This window comes from Rhinopithecus roxellana, chromosome 4, assembly GCF_007565055.1.
Source record: "Rhinopithecus roxellana isolate Shanxi Qingling chromosome 4, ASM756505v1, whole genome shotgun sequence".
In the NCBI taxonomy this organism is placed as follows: Eukaryota; Metazoa; Chordata; class Mammalia; order Primates; family Cercopithecidae; genus Rhinopithecus; species Rhinopithecus roxellana.
Window position 1 is genome coordinate 23046317 of NC_044552.1, and position 9698 is coordinate 23056014.

Here is a 9698-nt window from a genome sequence, read left to right on the forward strand (position 1 = left end):
TCTACAAAGAACTTCAGCAAATTTACATGAAAAAACAACTTCATTGAAAAGTAGAAAATGGACATGTACAGGCACCTCTCAAAAGAAGAAATACATGAGGCCAACAAACATATTTTAAAAAGCGCAACATCACTAATCATTAGAGAAATGTAAATCAAAACCACAATAAGATACCTTCTCATGCCAGTCAGAATGGCAATTATTAAAAAGTCAAGAAGCAACAGATGCTGGTGAGGTTGTGGAGAAATAGCAATGCTTTTACACTGTTGTTGGAAATGTAAATTGGTTCAACCACTGTGGAAGACAGTGTGGCAATTCCTCAAACATTTAGAACCAGAAATACCATTTTGCCCAACAATCCCATTACAGGGTATACACCCAAAGGAATATAGGTCATTCTATTATAAAGATACATGCATGTGTATCTTCATTGCAGGACTTTTTACAAGAGCAAAGACATGGAATCAACCCAAATGCCCATCAATGATGGACAGAATAAAGAAAATGTGGTTCATATACACTAAGGAATATTATACAGCCATAAAAATGAGTGAGACAGTGTCCTTTGTAGGGATATGGATGAAGCTGGAAGCCATTATCCTCAGCAAACTAACACAGGAACAGACAACCAAACACCAATGTTCTCACTTATAACTGGGAGCTGAAAAATGAGAACACATGGACACAGGGAGAGGAATGGCACACACTGGGGCCTGTTGGGGGAGGGCAGTGGTGGGGGGAACATTAGGAAAAATAGCTAATGCATGCCAGGGTTAGTACCTAGGTGATGGGTTGATAAGTGCAGTAAACCACCATGGCACACGTTTACCTATGTAACAAACCTGCACATCCTGCACATGTACCGGGGAACTTGAAATAAAATTAAATTTAATTAAAAGACAAGCTTAAAGCATTAAAAAAATAATTAGATAAAAGAAGCCTTTGATTTATGAAATACTGAAACAATAGTTTCAATTTTGTTTTTAACATATATGCAAATCCTTTAATACTGCTCCCTTCCAGAGATGCAGCTTAATTCCCTCTCTTGAGTGTGGCTTGGACTTAATGATGCACTTCTGATATGGCCCAGTTCTGTGTTCCCACCCAAATCTCATCTTGAATTTTCATGGGAATTGCAATCCCCAGGTATTGGGGAAAAGACCTCATGGGAGGTGATTGGATCATGGGAATCGTTCCCCCATGCTGTTCTCACGATAGTGAGTGAGTTCTCATGAGATCTGATGGTTTTATAAGGGGCTTTTCCCCACTTTGCTCTGCATTTCTCTCTCCTGCCACCATGTGAAGAAGAATGTGTTTGCTTCCACTTCTGACATGATTGTAAATTTTCTGGGACAGCCTCCTCAGCCATGCAGAAGTGTATCAATTAAATCTCCTTTCTTTATAAATTTTGCAGTCTGTTATTTCTTTATAGCAGTGTGAGAATGGACTAATACAACTTCTAACTGATAGAGTAATGCTGACATAACAGTTTTTGACTCTGTGGGTAGAAAATAAAACACTCTGTGGTTTCCCCCTTCTCTCTCTCTCTCTCTGGGATCATGAGCTCTGGGGGAAGCCAGCTGCTGTGCTGTAAGCAGCCCTGAAGGAAGGTCCATGTGGCTAAGAACTGCAGACTTCTGGGACCAGACAACAAGGAACTAGGCCTTTTCCAACAGCCATGTGACTGAGCCATGTTTCATGTGAATCCTCAGTGAAGCCCTTAGATGATGCAGGCCTACGCTGACAACTGGACTGCAACCTTGTGAGAGGCCCTGAGCCAGAAGCACTCAGGGAAACCCCTCCTGGATTCCTGACCATTGGAAACTGCGGGAGATGATGAATATTTGCTGTTTTGAGCCGCTAAGTTTTACATAATTTGTTATGCAATAGTAAATAACTAATACATTTTCACAAGACAGGATGTATTATTACATGGTAATTTGCATTTACTCTAAATTTATTTATTTATTATTATTACTGAGACAGGGTCTCACTCTGTCACCCAGGCTGGAGGGCAGTGGCATGATCACCATGCACTGTAGTGTTGACCTCCTGGGCTCAATGGATCCTTTGACCTCAGCCTCCTGAATAGCTGGGACCACAGGCATAAACCACCATGCCTGACTAATTTGCTAATTTTTTTGTAGAGATGGGGGTTTCACCATGTTGCCCAGGCTCATCTTGAACTTCTGGAGTCAACAAATCTGCCTTCCTCTGCCTTTCACAGTACTACGATGGCAGGCATGAGCCACCACACCTTGCCTAAACTAATTATAAGACATTAAACATGTAACTTAGTTTTAAAAGGTAAGGAGAATGTCCATGGCTGAAGAGGATGTATTTTATTACTGTTCACAATGATCACTTTACTACAACTTCAATTTCCAACTGTGTCCCTATAAAACACAAAAGAAGATCTAACCCTTGCTAGGCTGACTCTGCGATGGCCTCAACAACCAACTCCTGGTCATTCACCTTCCTCCAGTTATTCAGCCAACTCTAATGTAGGTGCTGCTATGAAGAAATTTAGCAGCTATAATTAAGGGCCTCAATTAGTTGACTTTAGACTGGGTTTATCCTGCTTGGACTGTCCTAATCAGGTGAGCCCTTGAAAGGACCGGGTTCTTCCTGAGCATAGAGATCCACAGTGTGAGAGGGATTCAACATGAGGGGTTTTCTCCACTGTGGGCTTTGAAAATGAAGAGGCTGTGTAGGAAAGAACACTGATGGGCATCAGGAATTGAGCGCAGCCCTCTCTGTTCTCTACAGTGTCAGCCAGCAAGCAACAGGGACCTCAGTCTTACAACTTCCAGAAACTGCATTCTGCCACCTCTGTATAAGCCTAAAGGAGGATTCAAAATGAAAATGCAGCTTGGGAAGCCCAGAATAGAGATTTTGTCCACATCATGCCCACATTTCTGACTAAGGAACTATAAGCAGATAAATGGGTGTTGTTTGGCCAGGCGTGGTAGTACACGCCTGTATCCTAACATTTGAGGAGCTGACACAGGAGGATCACTTGCAGCCAGGACTTTGAGACAAGCCAGGATAATAAAATGAGACACTGGTCTCCACAAATTTTTTTTTAATTAGCTGGGCATGATGATACTTGCCTGCAGTCCTAGCTACTCTGAAGACTGAGGCAGGAGGGTCCCTTGAGCCCAGGAGTTTGAGGCTGCCGTGAGCCATGATCATGTGACTGCACTTCACCCTGGATGAGAGAGGGAGACTCTGTCTTTAAAAATAAATCAATGAATATAACAAATGGGTGTTGTTTAAAGCCAATGTTTGTGATAACTTGTTACCCAGTCTTATAGAATTCATACACAGGCTCAACAGACTCATGGAATGAGTTGATGAATTTATATGCACACTAGTTTCATAAAATAAAATCTTTTAAAATTTTTTCAGTGTTTTACATTTTATAATTTTCTGTGGTGCAATTTAATACACTCATATTTCATTCAGTCAGTTAACAAAATTAATTTAGTCCCTACGATGAACCAAGTATGCCCTTGTATGTTCCTGTGCCTGACAACCTAGAAGCCTCACAAGACCAACACGGAGCCACTGGAGTGTTTTAGGTGAAGGAATGACACACGCTGCACATTCTCACTCACAGTATCATGACCACTGTGAAGAGAAGAGTCATGTAGCAGGTAATTGGTCAGTGCTAGAGCCACAGTTCAGGAGTGACAGCCTGGTGATGACTAAGGGGAGAGGAGGGGCTGAGGGATGAAAGTGACGGAGGGAAGGGCTGGAGAAGCAGGAGGTGAGGAAAAGGAGCAGAGGGAAGAATTCAAAAGCTGCAGAATTCTGAGGTTTAAACACATTGTTTTATAGATTTTAATACATCTGTCTATAGAGCCTCGCAGGGTGTTCTTTGCAGTTGGCCTTTAATACCTTATATGAGTCTGCCAAAAAACTAGTTGTTTTTTGTGTTAATCAGATTTATAAAATACTAAGTGTTCCTATAAAATATACACACCACCACTTAGATGTGTATACTTCCTAAAATCAGGCAGTGCATTTAGCACTGGTGAGGGGCATTGTGAACACTTGCAACTTTGAGGTGAATAAAGTCTACTGGCTCCTGGTTGCAACATACAGTAACACAGTGTGCTACTTTGTATTGAGGAGATGTCCTGGACTCACACAGAAACTCAGGGCTATGGAATGAAAGTATATTTAAAATACAAGTGGGAGTCACAGATACATTGTCTGGGAAAGTGAAACTTAGGAGCTTTGTGAGTGCTGTTGTAATGCTTTTAGACACATTTATATATCAAGCGGCTAAAGACACACTTTTTACCGACTAGATTTCTGATCATTTAGGGGTTACCGAGATTCTGCTACCCGTTGTATTTAATAAACAAAAAGCAAACTGGTCTCTATTCTATCTCATGCATGCAAGTACAACTTTTCTAGGTTTAAAGAAAAGAAAAAGAAAAAGAAAAAGAAAAGAAAAGAAAAGAAACCTGTCTCTACACCTCCATTCCCGGGGCGGGCTCACTCTCTGGTGCTAAGCTCCCTGGGTTGAGTTTTCTCCTAGAAGAGTTCAGGGGGACATGTAAGTAGTGGGAGGCAGGGAGTCCTGGGACGGGGTTTCTGGGATGAAATTGAAGGGAGAGGGACAGGGACCATGCCCACGGTTTCTCCCTGGTTTCTCAGACTCCTGGGCCAAGACTCAGGGAGACATTGGGACAGAACACTTGGCACAGGAGGATCGAGGTCAGGGTGAAGTCCCAGGACCCCGGGCGTGGCTCTCAGGATCTCAGGCCCCACAAGCGGTGTATGGACTAGGGAGGCACAAGGTTAGGGATTCTCCAGCTCCGCAGCGTTTCTCTTCCTCTCCCAACCTGCGTCAGATCCTTCTTCCTGGATACTCATGAGGCAGACTCAGTTCTCACTCCCATTGGGTGTCGAGTTTCTAGAGAAGCCAAACATTGTCGCTGCGGCCCCTTTTTTAAAGTCCCCAGTCACCTACCTGGACTCAGATTCTCCCCAGATGCCAAGGACGCAGTGGAGCAGTGGAGAGCCTACCTGGAGGGCGAGTGCGTGGAGTGGCTCCGCAGATATCCCAGGTGCCATTGACCAGGCTGGTGTCTGGGTTCTGTGCTCTCTTCCCTATCCTAGGTGTCCTGTCCATTCTCATGAGGGCCACATGCCTGCTACTGGAGTGTCCCGTGAGAGATGCAAAATGTCTGAATTTTCTGATTCTTCACGTCAGACCCCCTACCAAGACACATGTGACACCATCCCATCTCTGACCATGAGGCCACCCTGAGGTGCTGGGCCCTGGGCTTCTACCCAGATCACACTGACCTGGCAGCGGGATGGGGAGGACCAGACCCAGGACACAGAGCTTGTGGAGACCAAGCCTGCAGGGAACGGAATCTTCCAGAAGTGGGCAGCTGTGGTGGTGCGTTCTGGAGAGGAGCAGAGATACACCTGCCATGTACAGCATCAGGGACTGCCTGAGCCCTTCACTCTGAGATGAGGTGAGGAGGGAGATGGGGATGTCATGTCTCCTCGGGAAATCAGGAGCCTCTCTGGACACCTTTAGCAAGGTCGGGGCTAGGGCCTAGGGGTCAGGACCCCTCACCTTCCCCTCTTTTCCCAGAGCCATCTTCCCAGTCCACCATCTCCATCGTGGGCATCATTGCTGGCCTGGTTCTGCTTGGAGCTGTGGTCACTGGAGCTGTGGTTGCTGCTGTGATGTGGAGGAGGAGGAGCTCAGGTGAGGAAGGGGTGAGGAGTGGAAGTCTGAGATTTCTTGTCCAACCGGGGGTTTCAAGCCCCAGATAGAAATGTGCCCTGCCTGGTTACTGGGAAGCACCATCCAGACTCATGGGCCGACCCAGCCTGGGCCCTGTGTGCCAGCACCTACTCTTTTGTAAAGCACCTGTGACAATGAAGGACAGATTTATCACCTTGATGATTGTGGTGATGGGGACCTGATCCCAGCAGTCACAGGTCACGGAGGAAGGTCGCAGCAGAGGACAGATCTTAGGAGGGCAGTTGGTCCAGGACCCACACCTGCTTTCTTCGTGTTTCCTGATCCTGTCCAAGGTCTACAGTCACACATTTCTGGAAACTTCTCTAAGTTCCAAGACTAGGAGGTTCCTCTAGGACCTCATGACGCTGCGTCCTTTCTGGTTTCTTACAGGACATTTTCTTCCCACAGATATAAAAGGAGGGAGCTACTCTCAGGCTGCAAGTAAGTGTGAAGGAGGCTGATCCCTGAGATCCTTGGGATATTGTGGTCGGGAGCGTATGTGGGAGCTCACCCAGCCCACAGTTCCTCCTCTAGCCACATCTCCTGTGGGCTCTGACCAGGTCCTGTTTTTGTTATACCCCAGGCAGTGGCAGTGCCCAGGGCTCTGATGTGTCTCTCAAGGCTTGTAAAGGTGAGACCCTGGGGGGCCTGATGCATGTGGGTTGTTGGGGGGAACAGTGGATGCAGCTGTGCCATAGGGTTTCTTTGGGTTGGATGTTTTGAACATGGGATGGGTTGTTTAAAGTGTGACTCTTCACTGTGATGGATATGAATTTGTTCATGAGTATTTTTTCTATAGTGTGAGACAGCTGCCTTGTGTGGGACTGAGAGGCAAGATTTGTCCACACCTTCCCTTTGCGACTTCAAGAACCCTGACTTGCTTTCTGCAAAGGCACCTGAATGTGTCTGTGTTCCTGTAGGCATAATGTGAGTAGATGGGGAGATCACCCCACCCCCATGTTCACCATGACCCTCTTCCCCACGCCGACCTGTGCTCCCTCCCCAATCATCTTTCCTGCTCCAGAGAGGTGGGGCTGAGATGTCTGCATCCCTGTCTAAACTTTATATGCACTGAGCTGTAACTTCTTACTTCCCTATTGAAATTAGAATCCGAGTATAAATTTACTTTTAAAATTCTTGCCATAAGAGGTAGATGAGTTAATTAAAGGAGAAGATTCCTAAAATTTAAGAGAAAAAATAAATGGAAGACATGAGAACCTTCCACGGTCCACGTGTTTCTTGTGCTGATTTGTTGCAGGGGTGGAGAGTAGACGGGGCTGTGCTCAGTGGGTGCTCAGGCCACCGTGGGCTTTATGTGGTCACTGCTCAGCTGAGTCATCTTTGCTGCTCCATTGTCTGTAGCCCTTCAGTAGAACCTTGACCCACCACGACCTGTGATCACAGAGATTTGGATGTCACCTAGGGCGGTCCCTACATACGAGGGTCCTTGTGGTATCAAGAAACAAATTTTCACACCTGTTCACCTCTTGCCCTCCTCCCGGGGCTCTTTCCTGGATTGTATTTTCCATCTTCTCTCCAGTCTTTAAAGGAATGAGATTTGGAAATTTGCAGAGAGGAGGGGTCCCATAATTTCTCATCGTAGGTAAGTTTCTGTTGGAGCTCCTCTTCTGCTCTCCTACTCTTCTTCCTGCCCTGAGTTGTAGTCATCCTAGCGCTGGTTCCAAGCCAAACTCATGGTTTTATAAAGTAGAGACTAATTTAGATTCATATGTGGTTGGATAATTGGACCCATAAGTCTAGGGTTATCTTTCCTGAAGAGAAAAATATGGTTGTGTGTTGCAGTGTCCAGGAGGGTTGGTGTGGGAGGAGGGAGGGAGGGAGGACACAAAAGCAGCCCTGGTGAGAAAAGTACTGTGGCATCGATGTCTGCATGAGAGGATGTTGTTATTTAGATGCCACAAAACGGCATTTGTCCTGAGGCTACATTAATAAAGATATTGCCTTTAGAATAGGGAGGTGCACTACAGTGATCATTCATTCAACTGACATTTGTTGTCTGCTAGGGATATGACCTGTTTTTGCATTTAGAAAGCATCACTAAAGTAAAAACAGAAAGGTTTCTGGCATTCTGGTGCATGCGTTCTAGATGCAAACTTGCATGGCTTGCACGCTGCATGTGGCCCAGGACAGGTTTTGAATATGAGGACTCTTTTGCTTATCTGTGGCAGACCTGAGACCTGGAGTGAGTGCACCCACCTCCCTCAGGGTCAAGAGTGAATGCTTTAGAACCCTCCTTTGCAGTGATCTGCAAAAATAGAGGCCATATTACTGTGAGAACCCAGAGTAGCAGCCAAGCAGGCTCGACCTTCAAGGAGTTGTGGGGAAGGTTAACAGAGTGGTGTTCCAGGGTCAGAACAGAAGGGCAGCCAGCAAGGACACTGCTTGATATTTATGACAGGAATGCAAGAATTCAGGAGCAGAAGGCCAAGGGTGTTTGAGGAAATACAAAGTCATGATCCCAGTCTCAATTCCTAGACTTTGGCCAAGCTTCAGATTCAGAATCCAGTGACTGAGGAGGTGTCCACATTCCTAAAAGGAGGGACCTTGGGACACCGTGTCGAGTACATGTTGGGACAAATCCATCAGCCCTTCTCCAAAGGAGCCTGTAGCCATTTAATCAGGAGACGGATAAGTATAAACACTGGGTGTGAGCAGACATTGATACCCAGATTCCCACAGCACCATCACATCCCCATCACAGTGGGGCTTACAGAGGCCAGGGAATAAACCTGGACACATTATGACCCAGAGTGGGAGCACTGGATACATAAACCCGGTCCTGGTTATCTCCCCTTTCCCCATGTGCATAATTGGCCTTGATGCACTGGCAACTGGAGTCACCCCACACTGCATCCCTAGTCTGGAGAGTAAGGGCTCTCATTGTGCTGAAGCCCAAAGGGAATCCTCTAAAACTTCCCTCATCCCAGCCAAGCCAGAAGCAATATTGTGTCACAGGGTGGGTCTTGTGGAGGGTACTACAGGTATTGTAGGGGTAGCACTGCCATTAGAGAGCTGAAGGATGTGGGATGGTGTTGGCCACCTGCCAAGATCCTGTTACTTCCATATCATTCAGCAATCTGTCCCTAAAGAAGCCTGATATGGATAAAGAATGAATGGAATTTCTCCACACTTGACCAAGTAGGAGTCCTGATTGCAGCTGCCATGCTGGCTGGATATCACTGCTTGGGGAGATTAATAAGGCCTCAGGCACATGGCAAGCAGCTGTGAATTTGGTGATTGCATTCCTTCCCATTCCATTTAGAAAATGGATATGGAATGATTCACATTCACATGGGATTTATAATGCATTTATTTATAGCTTCCCTCAGGGCTACCTTAACTCCTGAAACTTCTATAAAAATCGCCTTAAGAGATCTGGACAAATCAGACATCACACAGAATACTAAATCTCTTCATCTCATTGGCAATATCACATGGATTGGGAAGGATGAGCAAGAGGAGGAAAGTACACTGAATTCCTTGGCAAAACTTGCACTACAGAAGGTGAAGATTAACCTTACAGAGCTTCAAGAGTGGCCACTGCAGTGAGGTGTGATATGTCCAGTGGTTACAGGCATGCAGGGCTCTCCCTCCAAAGTAAAAGACACACTTGCATCTTGCATCCTCACTAGAAGGAAGGACGCACACTGCCTGGTGAGCCTCGCTGGGTTCTGGCAATGCCACATTCTACATCTAAGTATATTGCCTTGGTCCACACTCTGGGTGATATAGGAGGAGGCCAGCTTTGAGTGGGGCCTGGTCAGGAAAGGACACTGCAGCCGACCCAGGCTGTGGTGCAGTCAGTCACCATCCCTCAGACCCCTGGTGCTGGAGGTGGTGATGTGGGGAAAGATGCAGGATGGAGCTGAACCACGCATCAGTGAGAGTCAGAATGGAG

The 9698-nt window shown here is 46.1% G+C and overlaps 1 pseudogene; it reads left to right on the top strand.

The window, feature by feature from the left end:
* The window catches only part of LOC104676776, a 64548-nt pseudogene extending 57923 nt beyond the window's left edge, over positions 1-6625 (top strand).
* Positions 6626-9698: the final 3073 nt, after the last annotated feature.